General features: G+C 35.4%; 1 protein-coding gene across 2 annotated transcripts in view; it reads right to left on the bottom strand.

The window, feature by feature from the left end:
- The window catches only part of LOC113501356 (potassium voltage-gated channel protein Shab), a 45,562-nt gene extending 29,017 nt beyond the window's left edge, over positions 1–16,545 (bottom strand). For both annotated transcript variants that reach the window (XM_026882489.1, XM_026882490.1), the window contains exon 1: positions 16,218–16,545. The gene's annotated coding sequence lies outside the window, so the exon portion shown is untranslated. The remainder of the gene's footprint in view (positions 1–16,217) is intronic.
- Positions 16,546–17,070: the final 525 nt, after the last annotated feature.

The raw sequence follows: 17,070 nt of genomic DNA, 5'->3' as shown, positions 1-17,070 counted from the left end.
GTAATTATTTATTTTACATATAAATCAAATAACATTATTTTAGGCGCAGTTTTGCCAACATTAACGTGTTGTATGTTTTGACTCCTGTTCAACGGATATTCCTTAAATAAATATGTGCATAAAGTATATCAATACATATAACATCAGTTTCTGCAATCTAAATATAATTTTATCGCGAATGAATCACTATTTATATTCACAGGGAGTAAAATGAAAAGATGAAAATAAAGTAACAAAATGAACAAACATATCAGCGTTTGCAATCGAACATATTGTACGCTGTCTTTGTGTAATCTGAGTTTTTTTACTTCCATTTAAAATACCTTGGTGAAAATAGGTAAATATATCCAAATATTAGCGTACTCTTATTCAGAGTCTGTCTTATTAAACGGATACACAGAGTTTGCATTAAACTAGATTATTATATGACTTAAGAATAGAAAGGACATACCTTCAAATTGCTTCAATAATTTCAAACGACACAATTCACAAAATAGATTCAACTAATTTATGGAAAGTTTATATAATAACCCAGTATACGCGCAGTTATAACGACAAAACTTTTAATAAAAGAACTAATTTTTCATTGCCTACTAATAAAACGCTTGCCAAACAAAACACTAAGCCGGCAGTAACTTTCCACAATTGAAACGACAACACACAGAAACATATTGTCACGCAATAAATTTACGTTTTCAATGAGCCATTACAGAAATATTCTTATTTGCCGAAGTTTAAGCTTTAGTTTATTTTCACGATCCGCTGGGGCGTTAGTCGACTGAGTTTTGAAAGAAATATTAGGGAAGTATGGTCGGAAGTGAGCTAGCATAGTCTGGCACTCAGCCAGCTCTTCCACAGTTCCTGTCCCACGCCTCGGACTTGCCTACGAACTTTGCATAGCTCCACATAACTCTATACCACGTACATCTCAAACACTTGACGAACTTATACTAAATTATGTAAGGAAGGTTCAGAAAAATGAGCGTAACCTAATGTTTTACCACTCACAAAGTACGGTCAAGTTTCCTAAGAAAAATCGTTCCCTGAGGTATAAAGTAAGGAGTGCGTCTCAACTTTGTCAAACGACTCCTGGAGCTTACGTATAAACGTGTTCCTATTTTTAAACATGAATACTATTACAGGTACTCACTCACAATACTACAATGGGTTTATGTAGGTCATTCGAATTATGAGTTTGTAACAAAATAGTCCAGTAGAAAAGTAAGTCGTACTTTTTTGTTATTAACTGGATTGTATATGTCTTTTCTACATGTCTTTAAGTCGATTTTATATTACAGTCAAAATGAATCTCAAGAGACGAAAATCAATATTCGTCGATTAAATCTCAGAAACATCTGAAGTGCGTCTCCGACTTAGTTTTCTTTGTCATCAGTGTCATAGGCAAGCGTAGGATGCTTTCAGCTTCAGTTAACGTGCCTTTTATCCGCGCCGGATCGAGCCCGGAAAAAGGAATTCCCTTTCATAAAGCCGCAGCTCAAAGGGGTATTTGAAAGTTAAATGAAGTGGCGCCCGCTTTTCATTGTCACAACTTAGCTTTGTTTTACGAATTCAATATTTATATACGTACAGAAATCGAAAGTGTGCTCGAAATAAAGAACTTTTGTCACTTCATTAGTACTACAGATACCTCCTAAACATAGACACGCGGTTCCGAATTTATCATCGAGTGACTAATAACGTCGTAGGAACTTGTAATAAAGATCTGGTTGTCAGTTGGCTATGTGTGGCAATACGTATGTGACATAATTTAATAAATAATTACTGACGTAGCTTTATATTATATCCGAACCGCCTCAATTGGCGCAACCGCTGACTAATGACACAACATGTATTCTGCGGCTCAACAACTCAAGTACTTTGTAAATCTGCGTTCAGTGACTCATAAACCTACGCGTTATGAACCTACCGACTCAATGGCGACTAATTTGATATTAAACGCTTGTAAACCTTCATCAATCTATCGCAGTAATCAGTTTTATATTTCATTAGCTAATCATCTGTCATGAACCTTTCAGTATTGATTACTACAGTAGGCAATACATGTAGGTACATAACAGTTTGGTATAACATAAGCACGACAGAGTTAGATGCATAGAAAGTCATCTTAGCTACGGCCTATAGAGATGAATCGAAGTTTAATGTGATTGAATACTAGATAAATCAAGGCTGTTTAGTGAACATGTGTGTATAACGGAATGTTGCAAACAAGAAAACAGAATTTCATACAAAATAAAAAGTCAAAGATTGTCTAACGAGATCGAGAGCTTCAACGACGTCACCTACTTACGATGCGAGTCACGGCTCTAATTAGTGGTCTGACAGGCGAGTGTGACGCAACAGCAGCATCAGCGGCCAAGTGTGAGCCCGTAGTGCAACGCATGCCGTAGCGTAACCGCATTACAGTTTAGCGGTGACGTGGACCAACAGAAATACACCGAGAGCACAGCGAAGCCCCCCGGGCCTCGGAGCCAAGCGGCTCGCTGGTGACCTGCCAGCCCCCCCTGCCAACTGGGTGAGCTACCAGCCGACTCCACGTTCTATCATGGCACAGTTATTGCTCAAATAATATACCTACCTTCTCCCATTAAACTGTAACCTGGCCTGCTAACAGCGATACCATTAACGAATTAAACAAAACACATAAATCTCCTTTAGGGAACTCCTGAAATTATTATTAAATAAATGCTCTGGTTGTTTACAATCATAAAAGTTTTTAAGCTAACTCTGTAATTTCATAGCTATTTATATCTTTGTATAATAACTGCTACATTAAATTCCACAACTGAAATGCTGTCGGCCACCTCCGCCTCTTCCAACTATCGCAAAATGTCAACGCCGGTAACATTGACTTGTTCCGGCACTGAAGCAGAAATGTTTGACTTGAATATAAAATCTCCAGGGAAATAAATGTTGACCAGTTATGTCGCTTTCGACCCGGGATCTCATAAATTAAAATATCAAATACCCTTGTCTAGTAAATTTTCCATAGGAATTGAGCATGATGTAGTAGATAATAATTGTACGACTGGCAAACTTGGAGCGACTACGGAAAAGGGTAATAAATTGTTTGGCTCGACTCGTATCTGAAGTGAAACATCACCGAAGGCTTGCTGAAATAGGTCAGGGACTCGGGGGCTCGGGCCAATGAAATATCAAATATCTCAACACACGATCTAAAGCCATGAAAAAGAACTACCCAGACTACAGCAAGGCTCCTACAAAGACTTAATGGTGAAACGTAGATACAATTAATGCCCCATTGATTGTCTATCTGAGAAAATTAACGATGTAGCTGCACCAATGAAGTCTACTATTACTTTTATTTTATAAAGCCCACCATCGTTATACATAAGAAAAAAAAACCAACCAAAAAGTTAGAATATCATAATAAGTATAATAAGATATTTTCTATCCATACCTATTAATCAATCATTGTCACATAAATAAATAGCTCTTGTATGGAATAATCCTATCGATTAATTAGATATGTACTTAGATTACTCTGTTATCAGTCGTTAATGGTTCGATAACGTAACGCTTGCCAGTCTACAGCCTGGAAATCATGCATTATCTACGCCATACACAGCTAATATCTGATTGTGATGTGTATTATATTTATGTTTAACCACTCCTTGGACGTGTAAAAGTGAACGATGTTGAAAAACTTCGTCACTATACTAAAAAAGGCCCATTGGAATAAAAACTTTTTTACTAAACAATATGAAAAGCTTCCAAGTTTATCTACGTGCCTTGCTCCATAGAAAATGTTAGGAGGAAATTATTTTCTGATAACCATATCGAAATAAACTATAACGGGAACATTAAATGCGCTCCAGTTTTCAACTCGTCGCTCTGAAGCAGTGCTCTGCGAACAAGGTTATCTCCGGCCCAACATATGTGGACTTATATGCATGTAGATAAGCCTGGATCGTTAATTGTGTCATGGAGTATATAATTACTAAGTTCTAGCAAACATTGTCCCGCCTACAGGACAGTTAAGCCGCAGGCTGCTTCGCGCACAGCCATGTCAATGTAGGCAAGTGTTTACTTAACTTACTACGGGAACGGGATTATTGGAATCTGTATTATTATTTGGTGCAACCAAGCAAGTTATTGAGTTACCCAATTTATTTTATTCCTCTCTCCTTTCTGCCGTGCTTCTACAAGATCAAAGGAAAGTTGTTTAGATACCGTACGGAAATTTGTGTTTATTTTTAGTACATCTTATTCAGTAATAAAGGTATTTGAACACGTCAACTTGTCAAGCCAAATCGTTCGTCATGTAAAGTCATACTTTGCCTATTTTTTAAATTGCCAGAACGTGTTTTGCCAACAATGATCTCATAGACGAGTGGTAATTTTCTAGTAATATTAAACGCTTGTGCGTCATAAGCAATTTCATATTCTTAGTTTTTGACTGGCAGCAGATGGCATAGGCTAGTGCCTATAAACTCTCTAGGGAAAGATCAATTTCAGAGAAAAATCATTATACTCGTAGTTTAGAAACTTTTGTGCCTCAATCAATTGCGCAAAAATCCTTGATGATTGCGTCTCAGCAACTATTTGGCAGTCGTTTGTGCGTAGAATATTAACGAGAATACCCTCGGCGCTTTCATCGGCAATTAACTACGTATTAGAGCTTATTCGATGAAATCATTAAAAGCTGTGAACACGATTGTATTATGGTAAAATTGCATAATTATTTCTTAGCTTAACTGATATTAAGTTAAAGAATAAATTGTCAATTTGGTAGACTTTTTGTAGGACTTTGAAAATACTATTTATTTTGATACGATTACTTGATTACGCGATTACTTTTGTATGATGAAGCAGATACTCTTAGAAGCTCGGGTATAAGGGACCGCGCCCCTCGTGTGTGGAGCGTGACGCGAATAGTGACTAGGACCTCTCCTGTCTCCTATCACATTAATTTTAACATTACCCGTCTATATATCACAGTATTTATGTTGTAGAAATAATCAGTAGTAGTCATAAACGTAAAGGCGAAGTACAATTAAATCAAATACTTGAAACAATTCCGGGGAGTTTATAATCTTTACTTTTTTTTAATTCTGCTTTTTTCTACAAATATTTTTTAAACTCAAAATCAACCGCATTATTTGCCTCACCCAATGCAATAAACAAAATAAATACGAATTCACGAGACCTCATACTTTTAAATTACTGTCAGGAACCTGGATATTGCCTTCATAAAGCGATTTATCACAGCAGAATTAATCATTGACTTTAACGGCGGGCCCTCACAAAACATTGTAAAACAACAACGGTCCCTTATAATAAACAAGGTACGCATGCGAGCGCGGCGCGGCGGCGAAAGGTTGATAGACGTACACAGTGGCCTGATGGGTTCCTAATGTGCGAGTAACGTGATAACTCGTGTCTTTGCATTGTCGCTTGCACAAAGTATTTAATATAAAACCTCTTACACATAGTGACTCAGTTATGTATTTTAAACCCCCGAAAGAAAAGGAGAGTGTATAAGTGAACGTGTCTGTCTGTCTGTGGAAGCATAGCTCCTGAAGGAATTGAGTAATTTCAATTGAGTTTCGTATTGAAGGTAAATGACGTAGGAATGTTCTTAGATATGTTTGATAAAAATCGGTGAAGGCATCTAAAAGATATACATATATAAAAATAGAGGCTCTACATGATAAGGTGCTAAAATAATACATTTTCATTGCCTTTGATATCACCTTTCATGGGTGTTAGCGGCGTGTATCTGACATCTGATCTGTATATTGATACAGGTACCTTTGTATACTAAACCTAGGCACACCAGGTACACACACTCGATCCTCTGTCTGACTGCATCTGTTTTGTATCTTCACGAATCTAGCCGTAAATTATTGGCAATCGATTTAATAGTGTTACATTGTCTAAGAACACTTCAGTCCGATCGATTTCCCTGTTTGCGCTAGTTAACAGTCTCTTTTTTAGGGTTCCATACCTAAGGAGTAAAAACCCTAGGAAGTAACCCTATTACTAAGGCAGCGCTGTCGCCACAAATTTATTTGTCACACAAACAATTTTAGTTTTGCCTATTTTACGTAACCCTTTATGTCGCGAATACGATTCGCACTTGACCGGTTTTTATCTATCATTTACAAACTTTAAGTGGCTTTCAATTCCTCAATCCTCTTTATATAGATCTACGTAAACCAAATTGCACAAATGCCTTTGCTTTTGATTGAGTTTTACAGCGCAAACCTTTGTGCTACTTACAGAACTTACAATGGGACACAGAGGGTAATCCGACGCTTACATTTTTATTTTATATACGAAAACGTCGAGCACGGGTGTGTGTTGGCTAGGCATTCGTAGTCTCTGGTTGACGAGCGTGGGCCGCACAAAGCCCCCTTTGTTCTCGCCGCCGCCGCTCGCAACCGGCACGCGATCAATATTCGCTTTAAGTCCAAGATATACACTTTTTGGCCGCCATAAGCTCTCTAATTTACCTGAATGATTGTCCTACTGAATAGCCTTAAACCTCTTAACTTTTCTAGGACAAAAAGACCTCACTAATGAAGGATCGCAAACAATGTTTAAGAATGTAAGAAAGTGCTTAGCTTAGCCTCAAGTTCGGAAGTTTAATTTAGGAGGTCAATTAGCTAGATGGGTTTAAATTTTGTATCCAGCCTTCAAGGATGCAAACAGTAGATAAATTTAGAATTAGTTGAAGTTATTTCTTAGGAGAATACATAAATAAATTAAGGTGAGTCTCGGCGTAAACCGGGAGTGCTAATGCTGTTACTTTATCATAATGATAAGTAGATCAAGGGGGACTTCGACACTGAATCATAGAACTTCTGTCAAAAGGAACTTCATATTTTCCTTTAAAATGATTGTTTTCGATGAAGTACACACACGGAAAGAATATTGAAAGGTTGTTATACTCACACAAAACGTACCTTTTTAAATTGAACAATGTGACATGCGTGTGTTATTTTTTTGATAACAAATCAAAATCAAATCAAAGGGACAATGTTTTTAATAAGTTTTAAAGAATAGTAGTACTCCCTCTATATGCGAGAGATTTGAGGCTGTTATTCCTACATCTTTGACAGTCGTTACAGGTAGTCAGAAGCTTGAAAAAGTCTGACAGCCAGTCTAACCAAGGGGTGTCGTGTTGCCCAGATAACTGGGTTGAGGAGGTCAGATAGGCAGTCGCTCCTTTTAAAACACAGGTACTCAGCTGAAACCGGTTGGACTGGTAGCCGACCCCAACATAGTTAGGAAAAGGCTAGGCCGATGATGATACCTACAAAATTAAATGGTTTTTTTTGTGTGTTACGATTTATAGGTACTTTGTATAAATTGTAACTTACAAAAAAACAACATTTGAATAATGTTTTCGGAATAAATATTGTGTGGCATTCAAAAGTCACTGCTAATTCAAAGAATTAAAAAGAGTTTCCATTTTAAATCAATCTGCTACTGATAAATGAACAGTTTGTTTATTGATAGATGCGTGAACAGAGATGGATTACAATTTACATAAATTACATCCGTAAACAACAAACTAATCAAAACATTAACGTACGTTTATTTTAATCCTTTAAAACACATTCTCAATATTTTTTATTTTTTTCAGATTGTATAATTTAATGACTTTCCCATGCATATATTTTCGAAGTATGTTTATTTGTTAAAGTTAACTGTCATTTATTTCCCACATTAAACGAAACCAGGAATAGAACAGTCAGCTTAAGATCGCAATATAAATATCTACTTCATACAGGTACATAAAAAACCGCATTATTAAATAAAGATTTTATTGGAATAGCACCTGTAATTTACAACATATTGCCAAATAATATAAAAGAAGAGCCTGTAAGATTATTTAAAAAATATTTAACTAATTTCCTGATACAGAAATCCTACTACTCCGTATCAGATTTTCTGCAAGATAGCTGTCTAACATAAATATTTGTGTACTTTTGTAAGCGTACTTCACCAGTTTATATAATGTTTTAATATTATTTAGTTAGTAAGTTTATTATAAAGTTTTTGCTATATTAAGAGATAGCCATTGTTCTTAACACCTGTTTTAAAATGTTTTTGCATGCCATGCACTAATGGCCGAATGTACATGGATCCTACACACTTGTAACCAACTTATTGTAAACCTACATTCAAGCAAATAAATAAATATTATTATTATTATTATAATAGATACACAAACAAACGATTTAATTTCACAGTCATTTGAACGACGTAGTCAATCACTGTTGATTTTAGTTTTAGTTTAAATAAATTAAAATATTTTAAATGAAAACTGTTTTTACATTTCCGAAGTAAAAACACAAGCAAAATTGTATGTGTACATAAATAAAGAAGCATTTTCTATCACGCTCAAATGCAAAGCATATCGTAAAAAAAATGGGAATTACAGGCTCGGTAAAGGAACCGATACGAAAAAAAAAACTTCCTTTATTTATGTATATGGAAGGCAAAGTCCGATTCAATCTCTAATTTATTCTGCCTTCAGTAACGAAATTACATTACTTGATTTTGTTTTAAATTAGGAGCCTAACAATAAGGCTTATTTATGTATTTTAAGTAAATACTCGTATCTGAAGCATAAAATAACAATAGCTTATATTCACAATTCACATGCAAAACCTTAATTAATTTAATCACGTTCTTCCAATAACAATTTAGTTACTCACGAAGTTTAGGTCATTCACCTTACGTGTCATTAAACACTTAGAGGTCGCTTTGTAAGTGTCAGACACGAAACAACTATGAATTTCTTTTTTCATGTTTCAAATATCATAAACGAATTTAATATAATTTGTTAGCCATGGGATTTAATCGAAAACTTTTTCCCAAGTGTACTATTTGTGACTACAAACTCGTACTAACTTATTCATTCTAAACTCGTTATTATTTGTCTTCTAAATTATATAAAAATCGTCTATATTTTCATAAATCATCATTTAGAAATCAGCTGGGATCGAAAAGTACGGACGATAACGCTTAGAACGTTATAAACATACCATATAATGTAGTGCGAATCCCCAAGAAGTAACTTAAAGGATTATAAAATTTCAATATGCAGTAAAGCTTATCCCCTGCTAACGCAATCTACCCTACATACTGCACCTGCTCTCTCTTTATATTCTCATCTACACACACAACGACGTCGCATTTATTAACTCCGTGATGTAAATCGTATAGCACATAAAGTAAAATGAGCAGAAAAATCTGCACATGTTCTTTGTTCAATGTATATTATTGTTTAGAAAACCTTTACATAATCATAAGTAGCAAACTGCACACTTCAATACCTTGTATATAAAGATATACAAGGTAGATATGTAGATAGATGTATAGATACATAAAGATGTAGCTCAGTATGATAAGTACGTTACAATGTATTCCTTTACAATCGATGAGTGCAATGTTTGACATAAGCCATTTCTCATAGTTGTGCAAATGCCGTGCAAATACTCTTAATAAAGCTATTGATACTTCCTGCAGTTAGTTTGTCATTAAATCCCGGAACAGCTCGGGACTTAGTCACGTCACTGTTACATAGTTGATAGTTGCCTGGAAAATAGCCAAATGTGGTTCAGGCCACGTTATGTACTGGCCACGGACTAGATACATAGTACCTTGACATTTAGGCCGATCTAGGCACACGCTGTGTTTCAATAATGAACTTCTGACACACATGTATCATTACGTCCATCTAATCTTACATAATATAGATTATTTTGATATATGCATGCACGTTTCAGAATGAAACTCATTAAAATATTGCTTCCATTAAAGTTATTTATGTATTGTTTGTTTACGTCCATTAAGAAAATGAATAAATTAAATCAAGGTTATTTAAAACAACTTTGAGGAAAATATGATCGTCGAAGAATCTATTTTTACGCATGGAATAATCAATACTCACAATAGCTTTTCAAATAGACGTACTTAGCTGCGACGCTAAGAACTAATAAAGTATAAAAAAAATACTTTAATTTTACTATTTTTTTTTTGTTGATTTTTCTATACCAACTAATTTTTAAAAGTCAAAAATCAATGATAGCTTCAATTATAAATAAGCCTTTGCTTTCGAACATTCATATTAAATTACGGAAATAAGAGGATGAACTACATATATATGCAGATAGTAAATGAATTAGTAACCTATGTAAATCCAATTTAATCCAGGAGGCAGTCCATGGCTCAACCGCCATGCCGATGTCGGTTGTAGTCATTACAACACAAACTTAAACGCGGAACCCAATTTATTACGCTCACGTGAACAACATTTTCCATCAAAGTTGGTATACACGATCAGAACTAGAAAATGGTTTTTAAGTTTCGTGTCTATTTCAATTTATATTAGCATCGTCGAGGTGTTTTATTAATGTTTTTTACTAGTAGTGAAAAACAGATGATGTTCAGTAGTTATGAATGGAATACTTAGATGATATAAATATATATGTAGGTATAGATCATTGTAATTTTTTTATAATAAGAATAATACTTCCCATAACACCCGGATGCTGACTTTAAAAAAAACGCGGAGAATAAATAAAGTGCATGTAATTGGCAAAAAAATATTTCTTTAAACTCAACAGCTTTTAAGCTTTGCAAATTCGGGACTGTCGTCTTTATGAGATAACGCTGAGATGAGCTAAATAATTCACAATAGTTCCGCTATTTTAGTAGTCATATTTCTGCGCATCAATAAAAGATGGTTAATATAGAAGTTAATTTAAACGTCTAGATTATTTGTGGGACCCTGACATGGATCATAATTCATAAGAGTATGACTACACGGGCTTACCGAGATCGTAGATCATACGAATAAAGTTCCATTTTTGTTAATACAAGAGAATAAAGAAGAGAATAAAAGATTAATTTCTGACTAATAAAGGTATTTACCGATAAACTATCTACAAATCATTTTATACAGTAAACGTTGTGCAGGAAGTATGCGTTTGAAATAGTCGAAATGATTAATTGCTGTTTGCAGACTGCTGAACATTTTCCAATACTTAATTATATAATATCAAAATCCTAATATAAGACGATACCATATAAATTTCAGCACTTGTAATTTATGTGTGAAAAGTTATTTAAAATTGTTTAAAGTTTAGTGTGCACACCTGAACAAGCGGATTGATAGATTGAGTCGATAAGTAATTTTAATCTTTCAAGCTTATGTTACCAAAACACCAGTCAATTAGTTAACTAAACATGTCTGTGGTTACTATTAAGCGATAGTATATATTACGGCATCGTAAAATTTCGTAGTTCATGCTAGTACGTGACATACACCTATAAACATCGCCGCGGGTGGTTATTACAATGATGTGTGAACCGATGTATTTATTACTTACTACCTAGTATTGCGAAACCTATATTTCGCATATTTCCATAGGCTAGTTCAATGTATGACGTGTAGAACGTGAATCATTTAGCATAATAAACCGCGCAACCGCTTATCCCTCCCTGCCCACTTCGGTTGATACATGAATACCCGACAATATCTACAGCTATTGTGTGATTTATTACTTGACATTATCTACTATTTTTTCCTGTATGCAATACTCGTTTGACGTTTTGCTTGCTGTTAAAGTATACAGCAAGCAAAACGGTATAGTTTGATTACTAGTTGTTATCAAATTTTAATTAACAGACATAAAAATAAAGATATTCAAATGAAAAAATCTTCTTAAAAGCTAAAGCTTCACATTTAACGTAAAACGTAAAAGTATTCATGGAATCATGTGTATTAATAAGTAGTTGCCGAAATCTTATATAGTAACTAAGTCCCCAATAGGGTAAATAAGAATAAGCTCGTGAAGGGCCTTTCGGATAAGTGAAAGAAGTCTCCGAACTGTCTGGGACCCGATAGAAAATGCCCTTTCCACAAAGGGGACCTACTGACACAAATAAACAAGAACTTATTTCATAAAGATTCTCCGAAAATAAAGCCTTTTGGCAAACAACATTTTATGTCACGGCTGACTTGCTGGATATTTGCCAGCCGAAGCCTCCCGTCCAAAAAGTTTTCAAACTCAAACACGAGTTTCACATGATAAGCATAAAGACAGTAAATTGAATTTCAACTAAGTTCGAAGCACCTTCTATTTATTTTCACTGGCTGAATATAGATTCTTCATGTATTTTGTCGCCGTTCATTTAACTAGACTACATAGTTGCTGAACCTTTGCTAAACATCATTCTTAAATCTTCTTACTTTATTCATCATCATTCTCACTTGTGTTAACGGAGACTTTCTTGTTTTAACACATCATATTATTATTTCATTTTCAACCATTCTTTGATCGACTTTTGTTTACTACTATTTCGTAGAGGGAAGGGAAATGCTGTAAATAATATCTCTCTATAATTAAATCGTAAGCAAGACTACTGCCCTTTTTTACGCCCTAACAACGACGGGGTGTTATAAGTTTGACGTGTGTGTGGGTATGTGTCTGTCTGTGGCATCGTAGCTGCCAAACGGTTGATCCGATTTTAATGCAGTTTTTTTGGTTTGAAAGGTATATCAGTCGAGAGTGTTCTTGGCTATGTTTAGCGGAAATGAGTTCAGGTCTTCAAGGTCATCAGGTCGTTTGTTAGGTATGATAGGAATGTTACACGCTCAATTTACTTACAAGCATATTATGTGGGATCTAATATTTGAAACACTAATGTCTTCTGGAACCACTGAGCTGGTCTGCTGTTAGGGTTCGAAGATAGGAGACGTAACCCTGGTCTACCTTCTTAGCGTAAGTTTTTACCTATCGAGTTTGGGCTCATTGAATTTTTCCTGACTAGTTCTCTTCATATTTCTAAACAGGGTCGGGGTTTTTTTAATTTTTAATTTTAATATAATACATTTATGTATGCTTACTGCTACAAGAAACTAGAAAATCAACCTGCCTCCATAGTACGACATAAATAATGATAATGTACGGTCACCAGATTGAATTTGTTTCGTGGTAAATATTCAGGCACCGGGGAAACCATGTGGTTTGTAGAGAATTTCCCAACTGAAAAGCAATTTCGGTATGTTACGGTATTACTTGGAAATTCTGTCGCATGTCGTGTTTTAGATACCACTCAGCGTTTTAACCAGATAGGTATATTGTAAGCAATTTCAGCGACAGATTTACTTTTGATTGAAATCTTGTGACATTTATTTTGCACTGTGATCTGGCATTTAGGCTAAAGAGAGTTTAGTGGGACGTTGCTTCCCTCTAAGTTTTACGATTACTAGTAGAAATCCTTTTCTGGCTCTTATTTCATCTGGCGATGTCCTGTGCCTTGCCGATTCTTATGAGGAACTAACATTTTCGGTATATTTACTTCTTATGATTAATATCAACTTCAAGGTTTTTGTTTAATATTAGAAATCAAAAACGTAATCCAGCGTAGTTGAATTTCATAAAACAAGTTTTTATAAGCATCGCATAAAGTACGCACGCAATGTGGCGTTCTGTGCTGAACCTGAAGATTAAAATGAATGTGTATTAAACTAATTTTAGTCGTATTATGTATGAACAATAGTGATAGCTACAAAATTGTAGAGACTTAAGTAAATCAATAAATAATAGATATCAAGTCGGCGTGGCGAGGTAAGACGTTGGATCAATATTGGTTTACGTTGTTGATATTCATGTAAGTCGTACGCCATATGTCATCCACCAAAGCAAGTGTTTTCAGTTCAAAACACGTTTTCACGTAAAAGTTAAGGGTAATAGGAAAAAGGGTTTAATTGTTTTCAAAATTTCACTACTTGATAAAAGACCAACTTTGTTGTGATCAGATATAAAATTTTGTTTAAAAGTTTGGAAAAAAAAATCAAAGTATTGAAAGTATGATACATTTTATTGGTAGCCATTTTAAAGGTAATGCAATAACAAATTCCTACAACAGTAATCATGAGCAGCTACCACCTTTTATTAAGTCCTAAACCGTGTTTTTTTTTCATTTGTCATTACATAAAGAGGTTTCGTTCCCATTTCCCAATCATAATCAGGAATTTACATCAGTATTCATAGTGCTAACTAACATACATTTTCTTTTATGTGACCCCTTGTAAAGGGGAAAGAAGTGAGATAACAACAGGCTCGTTCTCTCTCCCTCTGACATGCTTTCCCTTACCCAAATGGCACACAGAATTCCTCGTTTACCGCGGCCGGAGTAGCTTCCATTACTACTAAATACACATGAACGTAATCATTTCAGACGCTTCTATCTGTTCCATCGTTCAAAATCGTTCAGCGTGTAATGTAGAGCAGCACTTTGAGAATGTTTAAAATTGTAGAATGGTAAAAATTTACCACAAGGAATGGAGGAATAAGCATTCGCCTCACTCAAGTGCAAACTTTAATTTTCTAAACAGATTCACGAATGGGTCGTGATGCTGGTTTTTGTTATAGATTGTGTTGCTGAAAATAACAGTAAGGTCTCCAATAGGTTCCCTAACAGGCTATTTAATGAGATGTCAATTGTGAACACAAGTTGAGTTCTTTTTCATATTTTAATCGGTTTCTTATTTTGCCTCTCTTGTTTTATTAGGCTGTGAAGACTCGTCCAAATTAAAAACATCTCGGTAAACATAACTCTGTAGAAGCAATAGTCTGTTCGTGGTTTATGCTCGGCCATGAACGTTTATAATCTAAGATATGATAAAAATAAATAAATAAATGAAATACGATAATAATTTATGAATCGGACTTGGCAATACTCCACTGGTAGGTACAATTTATATAAGTATAGTAAATAAAATGTACAAAACCATTTCACACCGTTTAAGATAACTCATTGCAGCAATGCAGGGTAGATCTTCGACAATTTCTTGCCCAATACGCCTTTCTGCATTGAATTACATAAATGTGAAAGTATAAGCATACCTCCTCGCATTAAATACAATTTATTCAAATCGATCGATTTTTGTAAATAAAAACGCACTGCGTATTTAAAACTGTAAGTACACGCTACCATATTTTAAATAAACGGGTTTTAAAGTAGGACTAATCACTTACACTCAATGCTTGTAATATATGGGTAATAATAATAAACGATTGTACGGTACTATTTAGCAAGCTAATGTAGGTATATGTACAAGGTAGGCTATGGATTGACACACTTTTGTAACCCTTTCACGCAGAGCCACACAAACAATGGGGAGCTCTGGTGAACCGGACGTATTTATTCAAGACAATTTGTTGATCAAGCGATCATTTACCGACTTACATCGTGTCGTAATAAGTCGTCATATTTATGTAGAATAGTTTCGAATTAGAGGTCTTTGTCAAGCTAAGGACCAGGATAGAGTGTAAAATATATTTATTGCTTTATATTTCTTGTAGAGGCAAATATATATTCATTAGCAGCCTAAAGGTAGGTACTTATTTTATCTGCCTTTGCTTGACAGGACAACAAACGTCCTGCCAAATGTTAAAGATATTAATTCAATATTTATTCACTTTGATGTTAGTTTGTATATAGAACTACTAGTAGCAGCTTTTTAAATAACGAACTTTATAAAATTTGGCAAAAGTCGGCAACCTGATTTTAAAAGTTCACATATACAAGAAGATCTAGGTAAACGCTGACATAAAACTATACTTACTACCTACTAGTATTAATACTACATTGGTTACCAGCCAAAAAATAATAACAATTACAGCTATAATTAAAGATTACTACGCTTGTCCCATCTCGAGTCCGCACTTCCGAAGACGTTACTGATAATGAAAACTGAAACTGTTTTTGTTCATATTTTACGCATTCAGTTAGTATTTCTTCAATTTTTTTTCATTTGCCTAACATAATACCAGAAAAATGCTTTTGCTTGCCTTTGTTGACTAAATGTCAAAGTTGCGAAAATGGGTCACTGGATGGCAAAGATGTCGTACAAAGCGCACGCAATCGATGCAATTTCACCTTTAATACTTTACAATAAACACGTCCTCAAAAGCCGGCAAGCGCAGAAGTGAAGAATTTAAATGTGATAAGTATTTTTGTTATCGTGAATCTATTTACAGTCGCTTTCTGTCTTCATTGTTCTCTTTATAAAGGAACACGAACAATATCCGTCCACTATTAGCTGAACAGTTCGAACATGATACATCCGTCACAGGATCTACACTTCCCATTCATTATGGCCTGAAGACATCATAATTATCTATGAATGAAACTGAAGTGTTTACCTGCCGTCGTGACCTTGATGTTTAAGATACGATGAGAAGGGTTGTATCTGCTATCGATTTCGGAGCCACGTGATTGCCAAGAGTTGAAGCACCAGCTCTGATGGGGCCAGGATGGCGTATAGGTTTCACTACAACACCACAAGGATTGAACACACTAGGAGTTGCGTAGCACGAGAGTTGTAGGACTTTGAGTAAGTTTCACAGTAGTGTGATGATGTTCGCGCGTTTGATGGTGTCGGCGTTGGGTCGCGCTGGTCGCGGCGGCGGAGCGGCGCTGGTGCGCTGAGCGTGCGGCCCGGCGTGCGGTGGCGGGCGCTCGGGCGCGGACTGGCCGAGCGATGGAGCCACGAGCCGAGTGTTCGACGCGCGCTGCCGCTATTTGCGCCCGCTGCTCCCGCTCGCCGCCCGCCCCGCCCGCCCAGAGCTTTCTCTGCGCAGCGCAACAACAAACATTTCTTTATTCCACCTGTAACTGATTTAACATGACAATTACATTCACCTTAGATTTAAAAAAGGTCTCTTACGTTTATGTATGAAGAGGAGTTTGACATTATGGTGTTATTTGTGATAAACAAGCTGTAGCGTAAGTAAAGCAACTATCGATACAATTTTTGAAACAGAAATTATGTTTTTTTGACCTTAATATAAGGTAACAGGTAGGTGATACTGTAAAAAGAAATAAAGAAGGAGAATTGTAATTAAGTATTGGGTAAGTATACTGTATGTATGGGGGGGGGGGGTAATGCTCGACATTTAACAATGGACTCGCATTTAACAAGGTAACTGCGGGATAGATTTGTAATTACATAATATCGATTCATCAATTCTTCTCAAAAGATATGATTAGATATTG

Source organism: Trichoplusia ni, chromosome 15 (assembly GCF_003590095.1).
Source record: "Trichoplusia ni isolate ovarian cell line Hi5 chromosome 15, tn1, whole genome shotgun sequence".
In the NCBI taxonomy this organism is placed as follows: Eukaryota; Metazoa; Arthropoda; class Insecta; order Lepidoptera; family Noctuidae; genus Trichoplusia; species Trichoplusia ni.
The sequence above is the reverse complement of the archived record's forward strand: the minus strand, read 5'-3'. Positions and strand labels throughout refer to the sequence as shown.